Source organism: Miscanthus floridulus, chromosome 17 (assembly GCF_019320115.1).
Source record: "Miscanthus floridulus cultivar M001 chromosome 17, ASM1932011v1, whole genome shotgun sequence".
In the NCBI taxonomy this organism is placed as follows: Eukaryota; Viridiplantae; Streptophyta; class Magnoliopsida; order Poales; family Poaceae; genus Miscanthus; species Miscanthus floridulus.
In genome coordinates this window covers 4,828,514-4,846,842 of record NC_089596.1, presented here as the reverse complement: position 1 = coordinate 4,846,842, position 18,329 = coordinate 4,828,514, and the positions used below count along the sequence as shown (strand labels likewise).

At 43.5% G+C, this 18,329-nt stretch overlaps 1 pseudogene; it reads left to right on the top strand.

Annotated features, from left to right (window-relative positions):
* The first annotated feature begins 1,940 nt into the window (after window positions 1–1,940).
* The window catches only part of LOC136515117 (uncharacterized), a 17,575-nt pseudogene continuing 1,186 nt past the window's right edge, over window positions 1,941–18,329 (top strand).

The following is an 18,329-nucleotide window of genomic DNA, read 5'->3' as shown; positions in this document are numbered from 1 at the left end:
ATGTCTTTTTCGCGCTCCTGTGCTTGAAGCAACGCCTCCCGTGACTCACGAACATATTCCTCCAACCTGCTGATCCGCGCTACTTTCTCATCCTTCCTTCTCTACCGGCTTCTGTAGGTATCTTTGTCGTTAGGTAAACCATGCTCCCAAGAAATGTTCCGTCATAAACCTCTCGTTCGGCCACTGTGTTCAGCAGTCCCGATGGCATACGTCAGTTCATTCTTCTCTCTATTGGGCCTGAACGGACCAATAGCTTTAGCTTGTAGAGCATAAGAAAATCTTTGTGTTGCTCTTTTGAGTTTTGGGCCATGAACCAGCTTCCTGATCTGTAGGTCCAGTGTTCCCCCATGAGCGAAAAACCAATGCTTCACGCGTTTAGGCCAATTGAGTGATTTTGGTGTGATACCCTTGGCAAGAATGTCCGCTTCCATTTTTCCTACTTAGGAATGGCAGTCGCGTAGCCACCTGATCCCATGCCATGGTGGTATACCTTATGTCGGGCATTCTCTTGGTTCCTTCTCACCTGTTCCTCACCCTCTTCCGATGTCTTGTACTGTATAAAATCATTCCAGTAGGGCCTCAACTTCGTGAGCGGGCCCCTAGTATTGAAATTGGGCGTTAGGTTCTTCTTGACGTATTTCGTGTATAGGGATTTCTTCCAAGTCTGGAATTGTGTGGCCATCTTCTTCATAACCCACTTTTGAACTAGCTCCTTCAATTCTTCATCGTTGATATCATCATAATCATCCACTTGCAACGTGAAATGTTGAAGGATATCATCCCAAATTAAATTCTTATCAAGATCAGAGATAAAACTAACATGAGGCTCGTTGATCTTTTACTTCCATTCATGGGCACTGATCAGAAGTCTATCCCTTACAAGGTACCCACAGTGTTGCACAAATTTCCTTGCATGTGGACCAAGTGGTTCGCCTGTCTCGATATTGAATTCCGATATTATGTAGTGCCCCTCCAATGGCTTTTTTGGGCCTCGAATATTTTTGCTTTTCGCCGTTGTGGTTGTCGATCCAGAGGGCTACGTATAAAAAAAGAATAAATAAATATCATGTGTACACATAATAGATGATAGATATTTATATATATATATATATATATATATATATATATATATATATATATATATATATATATATATATATATATATATATATATATATATATATATATATATATACCTCGCCAGTATTTTCTTGCACAATATTTTCTTGTTTATTTTCAAGAGCCAGGTATTGACTCCCGTCATCTACATCTTGCTGGTCACCATCGGCAAATTGAGTGCCGGTGTTGATAATATCCATCATTTCTTCATCCATGTTGTCTCTTGGGGCAGCCATCTAGCTTTTACACCACTAGATATATTTATAAAAAATAAAAACCATATATCTATAAAATGGATCGAGTCATGTGCTTAAAATTAATTAAATAACTACACTCGAAATTCAAGTCTCCAAAGCATAACTTTGATTTCTTATTTTCTAGAAATATTTATTGGCAAGTGATATATATAACAAATTTATATATATAACAATATAAATTTAAAACTCTCTAATATGTATAACAAATATATATATAACAATACAAATTTATAACTCTCTAATATGTATGTATAACAAATTTATATATATAACAATATAAAGTTATAACTCTAATATATATTTATAACAAATTTAGCTATATAACAATATAAATTTATAACTCTCTAATATAGATGTATAACAAATTTATATATATAAAAATACAAATTTATAACTCTTTGACAAATTTATATATATAACAAATTTATATATAACAATACAAATTTATAACTCTCTAATATATATATATATAACAAATTTATATATATAACAAATTTATATATATCAATACACAGTACGTTGGGGCCGGCGGCGTTGGTGGCGCACGGGGCGGCCGGCGTTGGGATGGCCGGCGTTGGGGTTCCAGTCGAGGTCGTGCTCCTCCCGCGTGTGCTCGCAGAGGAGGCACATGGGGTTCTGCGGTGCCGGGAGCCGCGCGGCATCGAAGAGGCGCACGGAGCCGTCCCTGGAGGTGGCGCCGCAGAGGGAGTAATGGGACTCGGACCACGCGCAGTCGAAGAGCGCGTCAGAGGTCAGGAAGGAGAAGATCGATGCCAGCTCCGGTGGCGGCGAGGTCAAGGACGATGAGGTGGCCACGGGTGACGGTGACGAGGGCGGCGGCAGTGGCGATGGGCGACCAAGACGAATAGTTAGGAGGAAGAAGAAACGACCGCCTTATATAGGGGAGGGACCTTTCGACCCGGCTCCTGTAAACGCCCGGGATGAAAAGACCTTTAGTTCCGGCTGGTAATACCAGCCAGGACTAAAGGTGTATTTTGGCGGGCCGCAAAAAATGCAGCCCACCTTTAGTCCCGGGTGGTAGATCTACCCGGGACTAAAGTTGGGCTGCAGTTTCACTTCCCGCCCGTTTCAAGCTCCATTTGATTTTTTTATATATTTCTTTCTATAAAATGTTAAAGTCTTGTTAATTGCACAGTAAATTAAATACAAGGCATAAAATTGTTTTAAAAGAATATGGATTTATTTTTGCTTTATTGCACACATGAAAATTGTGTGACCTAAAGTTTTTTGTTTTTTCTTATAAATATTGAAACATAATGTCATTAATAATTACTATTTTGTTAATGCAAAAATATAGTGTTTAATTTAAATCATTAAAACTTTTGTTTTTCGATTGGAAATTTGTTTTCACATCATTTTAACGTAAATCTTTTCATTTTTTCATCACTCATTGTCCAAAAGCGACATAGAAATCCCACCATCAAACACAAATTTAATCTGAACATAGAAAAAAAGGAAACACTTAATAAATATCTCTGAATTCACAATTATTACATAATACCTCTAATACACACTATTAAACATCACTATATATATCAAGCGGGCACAGTAGTGAACTTCTTCTTAACGTATATCCCTTGGTTATGATCGCGCCGTAACCATAGAGTGTCCTCATCATTTAGCTAGATGCTTGGGTCTTTGTTCACTGTGAAGGGTGGAATTCGGTCATCCTTTTCATAATCTTCTGATATGTCTGACTTGTCTTCAATTCCGATGATGTTTTTTCCCTAAAAGAACTATATGGCGCTTTGGCTCATTGATTGGGTCGTTGTTGTTTTCCCCTCTCTTCGGTTTTGTAGACATGTCCTTGACATAGAACACCTGATTCACATCCTTGGCAAGGACGAACGGTTCGTCTTTGTACTCAATATTGTTGAGGTCCACGGTTGTCATTCCATACTGGTTGTCGACTGCTACTCCGCCTCCAGCCGCCTTTACCCATTGGCACTTGAACAAAGGTACCTTAAAAGTAGGTGCATAGTTTAGTTCCCATATCTCCTCTATGCGGCCATAATATGTTTGCTTATTTCCATTAGGGTCGGTGGCATCTATGCGGATACCACTATTTTGGTTGGTGCTCCTTTTATCTTGGGCTACTGTGTAAAATGTATTCCCATTTATCTCGTACCTTTGTATGTGAGGATATGCCACGATGGCTACCTAGTCAACAAATACAGTTGCTCATCAATACTCTCATCACCCTGACATTTTTTTTGCAACCAGTCGCTGAAAGTTTCCATGTGCTGATGCGTAATCCAAACTTTAGACTTTCCTAGAAACTCGGATCGGAGCAACTCTTTATGTGTCTCGATATATGGATCCAACAAGAAGGAGTTTTGTAGAACTGTGTAGTGTGCTTTATTAAAATAATTGTCCTACGTACCAATATATGGTTTCTTCCCTAGTGTCCCCTTTCCACTTAGTCTCCCATCGTGTCGCGATTCAGGAACACCAATCAGGTCAAGGTCGGGAATAAAGTCAACACAAAACTCAATGACCTCCTCTATTCCATAGCCCTTGGCGATGCTTCCTTCTGGCCGAGCATGGTTGTGAACATATTTCTTTAGGACTCCCATGAACCTCTCAAAGGGGAACATGTTGTGCAGAAACATAGGACCGAGAATGCTAATCTCCTTGACTAGGTGAACTAGGAGGTGTGTCATGATATTAAAGAAGGAAGGAGGGAACACCAACTCAAAGCAGACAAGACATTGAACCACATCATTCTATAGTTTAGCTAGATCCATTGGATCGATTGCCTTATGAGAAATTGCATTGAGGAATGCACATAGCTTCATGGTGGCTAGACGTACATTTGGAGGTAGAATCCCTCTTAATGCAACTGGAAGAAATTGCGTCATGAGCACATGGCAGTCATGGGACTTTAAGTTTAGGAATTTCTTCTCTGGCACATTTATAATACCCTTTATATTCGAGGAGAATCCAGATGGTACCTTGATGTTGTTTAAGCATTCAAACATGATTTCCTTCTCCTCTTTGCTTAGAGTGTAGCTGGCAGGACATAAGTAATGGCGTCCATCATCTGTCTTCTCTGGATGCAGGTTGTCTCTTTCTCTCAAACAACTCAGGTCCTGTCGTGCTTCAAGTGTGTCCTTAGGCTTCCCATACACACCCATGAAACCTTGCAGGTTCACACAAAGATTCTTCGCCAGGTGCATCACGTCGATCGCACTACGGACCTCTAGGACTTGCCAATAGGGTAGCTCCCAAAATATGGACTTCTTCTTCCACATGGGTGCATGACCGTCGGCGTCGTTCGGAACAGGTTCACTGCCATGTGCCTTTCCAAATACTACTTTCACATCCTTGACCATATTGAGTACATCCTCACCAGTTCAGTTGCCCGGCTTGGTCTGGTGGTCTGCCTTACCTTTAAAATGCTTGCCTTTCTTTCTTAGGGGGTGATTCGCAGGAAGAAATCGACGATGGCCAAGGTACATGACCTTTCGATATTTTTTCAAGAATATACCTTTAATGTCATCGAAATAGTGCGTGCATGCATTATATCCCTTGTCTGATTGTTCTGAAATATTACTTAGAGCAGGCCAATCATTGATTGTTATGAACAACAATGCTTGCAGGTCAAAGTGCTCCTGTTTGTGCTCATCCCACACACGTACACCTGGTCTGTTCCACAAAAGTAGAAGTTCTTCAACTAGTGGCCTCAGGTACACATCGATGTCGTTGCCAGGTTGCCTTGGGCCTTGGATGAGCACTGGCATCATAATAAACTTACGCTTCATGCATAACCAGGGAGGAAGGTTGTAGATACATAGAGTAACAGGCCAAGTGCTATGACTACTGCTTTGCTCCTCGAAAGGATTCATACCATCCGTACTTAAAGCAAACCTTAAGTTTCTTGCGTCATTTGCAAACTCCGGGAATTCTCTATCGATTGCTCTCCACTGGGACCCATCAGCAGGGTGTCTCAACATATTGTCTACCTTACGGTCTTCTTTGTGCCATCGCAATAACTTTGTATGGTCTTTGTTTCTGAACAGACGTTTCAAGCGTGGTATTATAGGAGCATACCACATAATCTTGGTAGGGATTTTCTTCGTGGGACGTTCGCCCTCAACATCACCAGGGTCATCTCGCCTGATCTTATACCACGATGCATGACATACCGGGAATGCATCTAACTTCTCGTACTCCTCGCCACGGTAGAGGATGCAATCATTAGGACATGCATGTATCTTCTGGATTTCTAATCCCAAAGGGCAGACTACCTGTTTTGCTTCGTACATAGTGACGGGCAATTTGTTATCCTTTGGAAGCATCTTCTTTTGGATTTTCAGTAACTCCCCCAAATCCCTTGTCAGATACACCATTCTTTGCCTTCCATTGCAGCAATTCCAGTGTGGTACCCAACTTTTTCTGCCCCGCATCACAAGTTGGGTATAGCAATTTCTTGTGATCCTCTAGCATGCGCTCGAACTTGATCTTCTCCTTTTCACTTTCGCATTCTCTTTGTGCGTCATGAATGGCCTGACCAAGATCATCAGCGGGCTCATCTTCTGCCACTACCTCTCCTTCAGCTTCCCCCATTGCAGTATCATTGAAGGCACCTTATTCAGCAATAATGTCATCATCGTCCCATTGTTCTTCTTCACCTTCTTCCACTACAACCCCGGTTTCTCCGTGCTTCGTCCAACAAATATAGTTTGGCATGAAACCCGACTTCAACAAGTGTTCCTTTGTCTCAACCACTATACTGCCCCTTTGTCTCAAGCACTATACTTGATATTATAAGTTCACAATTTGATGTCTTGTCTCGATCACTGTGAAGCAAAAGAGCACTCTTGGAGGTACTTATAGATCACTTATTATATATAAAATCATGTCTTGAGATGAGTTTAATTACGCAAATTGACATACAACATGAACTAATTAATCAAAATAGTGGCATCACGACAGGTACGAGAGAGCACAGTCATGTTGCCACTTGACTATCTTCGACTTAGGTCCTATTTGGATGCATTAGCTGCTAATAGTTAGCTAGCTAATTTTTGCCGCTATTAACTAGTTTGTTCAACTAGTAAAATAGTTGTTAGTCGGGTATTTAGTTAATGATTAGCTAAACTATTAGCTCGGTCTTTTTGGATCCAAGGAACTAACTATTAGCAACTAACTATTAGCTCTATGGATTGAAACATGATCTTAGCATAGAGATCTAATAGGAAAATATTTTCCATGTTTATCCTCTCGGTCTTATACCTCTTAGGAGGTGGTAGTAGGTCAACGTCATATCCACGTAGATCAAACTAAATAGACGGCGCGCAATCATTCTAGAGTACTGTAGCAACACCTATTATTTTTATATTGAGATGTAAATGTGACCACATTGGCAATTAGAAGTGTTATGTGATGACTAAACAAACATAAACTATTTTTTTTTTCAAAAAAAAAAGACTTGCAAAAATGAATTCAAATATATTTCAACGTGACCTTGGCGACCTACTTTTTATAAAAGCTAAAGAGAGTATAATGGCAAAAAAATAACTAGCCATATGCAATTTGGTGGGCATCACTAATGCAACCGTCTCGTATTCTATCTTTTTACACATATAGCATGGAGACGATTGTGGATGCTTCGTTCGGACCATACACGCAGCCCGCAGGTGCACATGAAGCTATACCATCTGTTCTATAGCTGTCATATATTGTCGTGCCTACTTTTTTTTTTTTGCAAAAACCCAGACACAGACATACGGAGTACTCACACTCATCAACTCTATGAATGCAAGCACATTACATTATGAGCAGCTTTGAAAGACAACTATGATGAATTGACAAATCTCGAGATGATGAAGTCATCACATGATGTCTCGCTATTGATGAACAAATCGCCTACCGCTGAAAGAAAAATATCGTTAAATCTTAAAATAAATCAAAATAATATGAGAACCTGCACAAAGTGGAGAATTTAAATTTGGGGTAGATAATAAATTCCACCGAGCAATCTACTCCCTCCGTTATAAATTATAAGTCGCTTTTACTTTTTTGGTACATCATATTATTTAAAATGGATGTACCAGAAAAGTCAAAGCGACTTATAATTTGGAACAGAGGGAATAGCTTAGTTCGTACACGTACTGTCATGCCAACTAACCGATGGAGAAAGAAGTTATTTGGGACGGATACGAGTCCTCATTGTGGTATTGTATATCCATGTATTAATTATTGATGTACTGCCATGTATAAATACCGGAAATACATGAACCCAAAGTCGTCATGCAAATTGCAATAATATTCTGTCTCTTCAGACATGCATGCATAGTAACGGCCGGTAAGTCTACATGCAAATTTTAATATTCTATCTCTTCACACAAACGTGTAGTTATAAAAACTTCGTACATGGTATGAAATACTAAACCGAAACTTGTTTTCTTGTAGTGGAGAGAAGAGAAAGCAATGAAAAAAGACCTATACAAGGATGACCAACTCTTAGAGCTCGTCGGCGACATTTGCAACTTCATATTGGACCAGATTGTACACGTCAAAGGCGCCTACCATGACCGAGAGTTTGACTTAGGTAGAAATCCTCAGTACCAACATCTTCGTGAGACTGAAAGGCTAGCTCTAGGACGTTGATAACAATGTGTATGAAATTTGTATATTTAATGATGGATTGTATATATTCTTATGAACTGGACTTGTAATTATAGTTTATATAATACTATTGTGCTTAGTCGTGTTCGGAACGTTGGTCGCAGGGCGTTCGGCAACGCGAACGTGGTTCGGAACGTTGGTCGCGCGGCGTTCGGCAACGCGAACGTTGGATGGAATACGCGGAAACAAACAGTTCTGGTCGAATTTGAATTGTAAATTTGAATTTTTTTTGCGGGAAAATGTACTGTAGGGGCGGTTCTAGATTGAACCGCCCCTACAAACAGGTATTATAGAGGCGGCCGGCACTACAGCCGCCCCTACAAATGGATTTGTAGGGGCGGCTCATGATTGAGCCGCCCCTACAAATAGATTTGTAGGGGCGGCTGGTAATACAAACCGCCTCTACAAATCGATTTGTAGGGACGGTTCAATCACCAGCCGCCCCTACAAATCGATTTGTAGGGGCGGCCTGAGAACCGCCCCTACAAATGCATAATTTGTAGAGACGGTTCGGTAGGGTCGGCTGGCCAAACCGCCCCTACAAAGGGTTACTAGCCGCCCCTAAAAATACTTTTTGTAGTAGTGGTTATAAGCTACCGTACGTGGATAACAATATAATACTCTGCGTGTACGTATCCTATCCATGTACAACATGTATGCTACCGTCATACCGTACGTGTATATATATACATAATACTTGCATGCGAAATATCAATATATAGACAGCCATCGTCTACTATAAATCTAAATATTCTGTCTATTTACACATAGTTAATTAAGCTTTCTCCATGATACAGCGCGCGCGCTTCAAAAAAAACACACCTTGTGCATGCATGCAATTGACAATAATGGATGCTTTGTCCAAGAAATATACGCACGTGCATGAATAGAACGCAACAACTGTTACGCGCCGAATCAAAAGCGTATAAACGCGACAACGCGATCGAGCGAATAATTGACGCCGCGCGCGTTAATTAATGGCACGGTTGGTCCAGTACGTATCTGTCTGTATTTATCCCTCTTATTAAATAAGCGACACGTAGGTCCTCGATCTCTAGCTACAAATCCATGTGATTGTGAAACTCCTCCTGTAGTTAGTCCGGTAAACATCAACCGGCCGGCCCGGATGCCCACAGGGAAAATTGTCGTATTCTAGCTAGATCTCAATCTTCGTGTAGTTGTCATGCATAATTATTGTAGGAAATCACATGCATGCACATGCATGCACTACCGGAGACGGCTTTTTTGTCGAGTGTCCCAGACTTTGCCGAGTGCTTTTTATCGGACGCTCGGCAAAGAGGCTATTTATCGAGTGCCAGAGAGAAACCACTCGGCAAATAGGTGGTTTGCCGAGTGTTGAGCACTTGGCAAACAATAACACTCGGCAAAGACCAGGTTTGAGAACACTCGGCAAAGGGCCGCCACCGTTAACGGCTGGCAGCCGACGTTAACCCTTTGCCAAGTGTCTTCTCCTGACACTCGGCAAACCATATTTTTTTCACTTTTGACCTCCAAACTTTTTCTGCAGTCCTCATACAATACCTGGTACTCCATGTTCTAATGTGGCACATTTCTCGGACTTTTTCTATATTTCTTTAATTTATTTCATTTAATTGAATTTTTTTGGATAATTCAAATTATAACTGCTAGTCATTCGAATAATGAAAAAAATAAATAAAAAAATGATATTCATGTTATTTAGTATAATGTGAGGCCGTATCTAGGAACAGACCACCAATTTCGAACATCTTGTTCACGAAACATGACCATGAACTTGCGGTCGAGTTGTTTTTAAATTCTATAAAAAGCAAACGAAGTCCAAAAATTATAAAACTTGTCAAGATGTCATGATATCATATGTGGAGGCTATGATAAAAATTTGAGAAGGTTTCGCGCAAGTTGTCATGTACGATGCTTGCAAACCGAAGAATCTCCGAAGAAGTTTCATGATTTCATGAAGAGGCCGACGAGGTGGTAAGCATCGTACGTGACAAACTTGCGCGAAACCTCCTCAATTTTTTTATCACAGCCTCCACATATGATATCATGACATCTCGACAAGTTTTAAGATTTTCGGTCTTCGTTTGCTTTTTATAGAATTTAAAAACAACTCAACTGCAAGTTCGTGGTTATGTTTCGTGAACAAGATGTTTGAAATTGGTGGTCTGTTCCTGGATACGGCCTCACATTATACTAAATAACATGAATATCATTTTCCCATTTATTTTTTCATTATTCGAATGACTAGCAGTTATAATTTGAATTATCTAAAAAAATTCAATTAAATGAAATAAATTAAAGAAATATAGAAAAAGTCCGAGAAATGTGCCACATTGGAACATGGAGTACCAGGTATTGTATGAGGACTACAGAAAAAGTTTGGAGGCAGAAAGAAAAAAAATAAAAATGGTTTGTCGAGTGTCTGCGTTTGGCGCTCGGCAAAGGAGCCTCTTTACCGAGTGCTAGGACGGCTGGCACTCGGCAAAGAATTTTAAATTTTTTAAAAAAAACCCCTCTTTGTCAAGTGCCAGGCTGGGTGGCACTCGGCAAAGAATTTAAAAAAAATTAAAAAAATACTTTGCCGAGTGCCAGATCGGGGGCACTCGGCAAAGAATTTTTTTAAAAAAAAAAACTCTTTGCCGAGTGCCAGGACAGGTGGCACTCGGCAGAGAATTAAAAATAATTAAAAAAAATACTTTGCCGAGTGCCAGATCGGGGGCACTCGGCAAAGGGGGGATTTAACCTCGCCGGCCCACACACACCGCACACACGCACACACGCACGCAAGCAACTGACTGCGCCAGTGCCGCCGCCGCCCCCCACGCCGCGCCACCGGAGGAGGAGGAGAAAGAGAGGAGGAGGAGGAGAGGAGGAGAGGAGGAAGGAGGAAGAGAAGGAGGAGGAGGAAGAAGGAGGAAGGAGGAAGAAGGAGGAGGAGGCGCCCTAGCGCTGTTGCCACGTCCCCGGTGCTTCCCCAGCCGTCGCCTTGTCCACCGGCGCCCTGGCCCCTTCACCACCGCCGCCCAACGACGCCCACTAGGTATGCCCTACCGTCATCGTTGTCATAGTATTACTAGTAGTTGCGATAGTAGTAGTGGTAGAGTAGCAGTGCTGGTAGTCGTAGGAGTCGTAGGAGTGGTTGTGACATTGTTATATATATGTGGTTGGATATAATCGTGTGCATGTCGGCCATCGTGCCGTTCATATGTATGTGCATGTCAGCCATCGTGTCGTTGGTTTTCTTGCAGGTTTTGGAAACCTCACCGTGCAGGGGAGGTGCTGCCGAAATTTTGTATTGATAGTTTTATGTTTCTTTTTTTGTAGTGAAGAGCCCATCGGAGCGGAGCCGGAGTACCTCGGCGACCCCGATCGCCTTCCTCGCCGTTGCAGGTCTGCCTGCACCGCGTCGCCTCGCCACTGCACCGACCCGCCATGGCCCCGCTAGCCTGACTCCACCGCCACCCTAGGTATAACCCCTCTTTCCGTATCATGGTCATAGATCACGTAACCCAGTTAGGCGTCTCCCGTTCGAAAGAGATACGGTTGGAAATTTGCAGATATTTCCATATCTAAAACCGTATCTATTTCGAATTGTCCACATTTTTTGGACAGCCCACGGATGCGTAGGTGGGGTTAGTTTCCATGGTCTGCTTCGATCCAATATAGAGTTTCGGCATCATCTCCCTATTGTTCTCCAGATACACACTCTCCCTGGCAGGACGTGTATTTGGAGAACAGCGGGGACGTGCTGCCGAAATTCTGTCTTGGATAGGAGTAGAGCATGGAAACTAACCTCATCTACGGATCCTCGCGTGGGATTAGGACCTATCCTCACCTATTAGATAGTAGGAACATCAAGTAGATGCAATTGATGTTTATATTACTCGTCGCTATATATGTTAGAGGATGGAGGACCGTGAGTGGATGTACATGGTCCGCGCAAGTCAGGGTCAGGTCACCAATGAATGGATCGATAAGACCGATGCTTTCTTAGAACGGGCATTTGGCGTGGCTGCTAAAGGAGCGAGTAAAATTTGCTGTCCCTGCAGCAAATGCGCAAACAGGAAAAGACAAACGAAGAAGGTCATGGGGGAACATCTTTGGAAGAATGGATTTATGGCAGACTATACCCGGTGGGTCTACCATGGTGAAGCCGATCGTATGAGAGAGGAGGTGGTGAGACCATGCGTTGAGGATTATGATGCTGATGCCGGGGTAGCAGACATGTTAAATGACTATCACGAGGCACAATTCGCTGAAGGACATACGGAGGAGGAGCCAGAGGCAACCGCAAAGGCGTTCTATGACATGTTTGCCGTGGCACAGAAACCCCTTCACGGCCAGACAAAGGTTTCTCCACTGGATGCCATTGGACACATAATGGCATTAAAGTCCTAGTATAGCCTGAGTCAAGACGCCTTCAATTGTATGTTGACAGTTATTGGCAGCCTACTTTCGGAGGGTCACCTTCTGCCAAAGAGCATGCATGAGTCACAGAAACTCCTTCGTGCACTTAAGATGTCGTATGAGCAGATACATGCTTGCCCGAAGGGGTGCATCCTATTTAGGAAAGAATACGTGGAAGCAAAGTACTGTCCAAAGTGAAAATCCTCTAGGTTCCTGGAGGTAGATTCTGGTGATGGCTAGAAGAGGTAGCTTGACATTCCCGTGACAATCCTACGGCACCTTCCGTTCATACCGCGGATCCAATGGCTATACATGACCGAAGAATCCACGAAACAGATGACATGGCACAAAAATGACAAACGATACAATCCTGACAGGATGGTACATGCATCCGATGGTGAAGCATGGACCCACTTTGATGGCATTCATCATGAGAAAGCTAAAGAGGATCATAATGTATGTGTTGCGCTGGCAACAGATGGGTTCAATCCTTATGGAATGATGGCTGCCCCATACACATGTTGGCCCGTGTTCGTTATCCCCCTCAATCTCCCCCTCCCCGGCGTATGCTTTCAACGACAGAACGTATTCTTGTCGTTGATAATTCCTGGACACCCGGGGAATAATATGGGTGTGTTCATGGAGCCTGTGATTGATGAATTGGTCCATGCTTGGGAGGAAGGGGTATGGACATACGACCGAGCTACAAAGAAAAACTTCAAAATTCATGTTTGGTACCACTACTCCCTGCATGACTTCCTAGCGTATGGGATATTCTGTGCCTGGTGTGTTCACAAGAAGTTCCCATGCCCAGTATGCAAAGAAGGTCTGAGGTTCATTTGGTTGCAGAAGGGTGGCAAGTATTCGTCGTTCGACAAACATCGGCAATTCCTCCCTCTTGACCATGCATTTAGACGAGACATCAAGAACTTTATGAAAGGTGTCGTAGTGACGGACCCTGCACCACCGATAATGACTGGTGCCGTGGTTTGTGAACAGATAGATGGTCTCGTGGTCAATCCAGAAGGTGGTTTTGTGGGATATGGTGAGCAACATATGTGGACTCATAAGTCGTGCTTGACTCGGCTCCCCTATTTTGATGACTTTCTCCTTCCACACAACATTGATGTAATGCACACTGAAAAGAATGTCCCCGAGGCACTTTGGGCAACAATCATGGACATTCGTGACATGTCAAAGGACAACGTTAAGGCTAGAGTGGATCTGGCAACCTTATGCGATAGACCAAACCAACATATGAAGCCTCCTAGTAGCGGCAAGACATGGAGAAGGCCTAAGGCTGATTTTGTCTTGATCAAGCCCCAAAGGAGGGAAGTACTAGAATGGATCTAGACGTTAATGTTCTCTGATGGGTATGCAGCTAATCTGAGGAGGGGAGTGAACTTATCTACTATGCGAGTCTTAGGGATGAAGAGTCATGACTACCACATGTGGATTGAGCGGCTTCTTCTGGTGATGGTTCGAGGCTATGTCCCTGAGCATGTCTAGCTAGTGCTGGCAGAGTTGAGCTATTTCTTTCACCAGCTTGTGCCAAGGAGTTATCTCGGACCGTGATTGCTGACTTGGAAAGAATGGCACATGTGTTGCTCTGTAAGTTGGAGAAGATCTTTCCACCCGGCTTCTTCAATCCGATGCAGCATTTGATTTTGCACCTCCCGTATGAGGCACGAATGGGGGGGCCGTATAGGGCCATTGGTGCTATCCAATTGAGAGATGTCTAAAGGTTCTTCGAAAGAAATGTAGAAATAAATGCAAAATCGAGGCTTCATTGCAGAGGCATACATTCTGGAGGAGGTGGCGAACTTCACAACAACATACTATGGTGGCAACCTCCCTAGCGTGCATAATCTACCCCCTCATTACAATGCTGGCGAAAATAAATTGAACCTCAGCCTTTCTAAGGGCAACTCGGAAGCGCAAGTGCATCGACCCCCAAGACCTTGAATCATGAAGAGTGGCGCCATATCATGCTATACGTGTTGACCAACCTTGACGAAGTGGCGCCGTACATGCAGTAAGTTCTCAACGAACTTGTTAAATATGTCGTCACTATTCTGCATCCAACCCCCTTGTTTCTCGTTGGTACAAGGAATTTCTTCATGAATTCTGGCGTCAATCAAGGGATCCTACCCCGCAGCAGCTAGATACCCTTCTTAGACAGGGTGCGGGAAATGGAATGCCCAATTTCATTTCTTGGTTTAAACGAAAGGTACCATCCAATTTAGCTCGTACTTAGTTTGACATTCTAAGTTACGCGTACGTGCGAATAATATAACGATGTATCCTGCTTGAGCTTGCAGGGCCAGAGGGATGCGTCTATGCGTGCCGAGTTGAGACAGGTTGCTGATGGCTTTGCCTATAGGGTCAGGTCATTTTCCGATTATGACGTGAATGGATACCGCATTCGCACAACAAGCTACGAGCAGAGTCGTCCCAATCGAAGAACCACAAGTTCCAGAGTTTTTACGCCTGGCGTTGATGAGGTCGAGTATTATGGAAGAATCAAAGAAATATACGAACTCAAGTTTCATGGTTCCAAACCTTTTAATCCTGTCATATTCAAATGTCATTGGTTTGATCCTGAAGTAACGAGACGGACATATTCTAATCTTGGGCTAGTCAAAATTCGATAGGATTCCGTCTTACTAGGAGACAATGTCTATATTGTGGCCCAATAGGCCACACAAGTTTGTTATCTCTCATATGTGTGTCAAACCAAAAGGCATCTTAAGGGTTGGGATATTGTGCACATGGTATCGCCACACGGTAAAGTGCCTGTCCCAAACGATGAAGATTACAACTTAGACCCAACACATATGACGGAGAGTTCTTTCAAGAAGAGGGACTAGAAGGGAGGTTTGAGATATACTTAACCGAAGTGATCAGAATGGAAGTAGACAATGAAACGGTTATTGAAGAGGACGCTGGAGATGAGGTGCAAAATGTGACAGACTTACAAATACTTGAGCGATTACATTTAGACAATGACAATGGCAACATTGCTCATTCGGATAGTGTTGATTATTTCGACATGATTGATAGTGATGATGAGACTTATGATCCAGCTAATCCCGATCATGAAGATTATTTCTAATACATGTAATACTATGTTATTTTGTAATTATGTTTTGTTTATTTTGCATCTCTTTCTAAGTACTACTTGTTTATCTGTGCTTATTGGTTTACTCTTTTTAATTGCAGGTGATTGAACAAAGATGGTGGGTGGTGGGATGAGGAAGCTAGCGTCCTTGTACCGAAGGACAAGGACCGCTGCACCGGGGGAGAGTAGGAGGAGGAGCAGCTGCATGAGGGAGCCGTCGCCTACCGCCCTGTCGCATGAGGAGGAGGAGGAGCTGGTGCCCTAGGAGGACACCGAGGAGGCACAGGAGGATGCATAGGATGACAATGAGGAGGAGGCGACAGCAGGGGATTCCGCTTCCTCTAGTTCATCGAGCGTCTACTTGCGAGGTCCCGCGAGCCCCTCTCAGCGACCGATACCTCGTGAGAGAAGCCCGCTGATTCAACCCGAGGGGGAAAAGTAAGTAACTTTAGATGTAATCACTACTTTATATGATATGTTGAAAATGAAAATAGAAACTAATAATTTTTCTTAATCACTTGGACAGGAACTAGACGATTGTGGAGAGTGGAGGTGCTCACACACGCCAAGTCAATGGCATCCTCGGTCTTCTATGCAAGGAGCACTTCCCTAGCCTGGTTGAGTATGCCAGAGTGACGGGGCCGGCCTACTCGTTTGACCACTATGCCGCCGCCCCCGATGCTGCAGATCGGGCCCGCAGGGTATTCAACAACAAGGCGGAGCAAGTGAAGCAAGAGTTGTGGGTAAGTCTTCCTCGCACTATATTGCTCAATACATCGCATTCATTGGACATTCTTGAAATAATGAATGGATACATCGTGTTTGTATGCAGGATTTCTTTAGATGCCGGGATGGACATAAGGCCAGGGCGAATGCAGTGGCTACCAAATGCTGCAAAAAACTTATCGTGGACATGCATTACGAGGCGCGCATCCAGGCCGTCATAACTTACCACGGGACTATCCTTGGAATGAAGGTCATCAAAAGGGACACAAGAACCATGATGGTGACCCGGGACCAGTACCTACAGGTAAATACAGAACATTAATACTGATTCCTTTTGAGATTAAGTAGGCTTAATTTCATCTTCTGATATGTCATGTACTTGATGGCCTGTAGATGATTCCTTATTGGTGCGTCGCGCATCCCCAGTGCTGGGTACAGATGGTGGACAAGTGGTGCTCACGCGAGTGGGAGGAGACGCACAACTTGTGCTGGGAGCGGCATTTGATGATGCCAGGTGTAGCACACCATCAAGGCAGCCACAGCCTCAGCGGATACGCAGAAACATGGGTACGCGAATTCATTTATTTATTCTAATGCTCAATTCTACATGATTTCTAATCATCTTGCTGTTTTTCTCGCAGTCGGCGTCATATGGTGGCCAGCCTTGCTCCATCTTCAAGGCATTTGCTATGGCCCACAAGGGCAAGGTGACATCCAATGTCGACTACAACCCAGAGGACGGGCCCGAGGCGTACAGCAATGCGACCGTCCACAACCGCCTCAGTGAGTACACATCGATGGCAAGGGAGGTCCATGGGCCAGAGTATGATCCGAGCACCGAGGACCTTGATGGAGAAGTCATCATGAGGGTGGGAGGAGGCAAGAAGCATGGGCGGTACTGGATTGGTGACGGTGCAATCGACTCGGCCGCTACTCCCAGTCTCTCCTAGATTCGAGCAAGCAGCACGAGCACGAGCCCGGCCATACGACCACGGCAGGACACTTCACACCACCGGGTGGAGGCACTTGAGGTTATTCCTGGTTTATTCGTCGTTCATTGGTTTTTTCATACCTTTCCTTTGCATTATTGTAACATTGGGGTGAATATATTGTAGGCCCAGCTGGAACAAGAGAGGAGGATACGGGAGCAGATGCAGGCGAAGATGGAGAGGGTGGAGGCCGAGCGGGAGGCCAAACAATGGAGGATGGCGGAGATTCTTCAGTACATGCAAAGTCTTAGCGCCGCTACGGGTGTAGTTCCGCCACCTTCACTATTCGCTCCACCTCCACCTCTACCTCCACACTATTCTACTCTTGTGAGTATAAATGTTTTAGTTTGTATGTTCATGCTTACGGTCAAACCTAGTGGAGTATGAAAGTTTTATTCATGTATGGTATATATTTATCTTGTCTCACACATGCAATCTCTTCTCCTTTGTGCAGAATCAATTGGCGGCATCGAACGATCCTCATGCTTCAGCGAATCCTTCACCAAATATGTCTCATTGGCCATCTTGGTGATGATACTTGTGGTTGTTAATGGTACTTCTATTTACAATTGTGGTTGTAGATGATGGAGCACTTGGATTACTTGTGAACTTATTTGTGATATATTGTGAGACATGTGACGTTTGTGATATATATGTGACGTTTGTGATATATATGTGGTGTTGGTGATATATATGTGTTGTTGATGATATATATGTGATGTTGGTGATGTTTGTTATATATATCTTCTGTTTGTTTGGATGGGATGTAAAAAACAAATAAAAAGGCTATTTTCAGTCACTTTGCCGAGTGCAATGGCCATGACACTCGGCAAAGTGACTACTTGGGAACATGCTTTACCGAGTGCAAAGGCCATTGCACTCGGCAAACATCACAGATTTGCCGAGTGCCACGGGCCTAGTGCCACGGGCCAGGCACTCGGCAAAGGTCGCCTGTTTGCCGAGTGTCTTGACAGGACACTCGGCAAATAGGCTACCTTCGCCGAGTGTCTTGCCGGTGGCACTCGGCATAGTGGCCACCTTTGCCGAGTGTCTGAG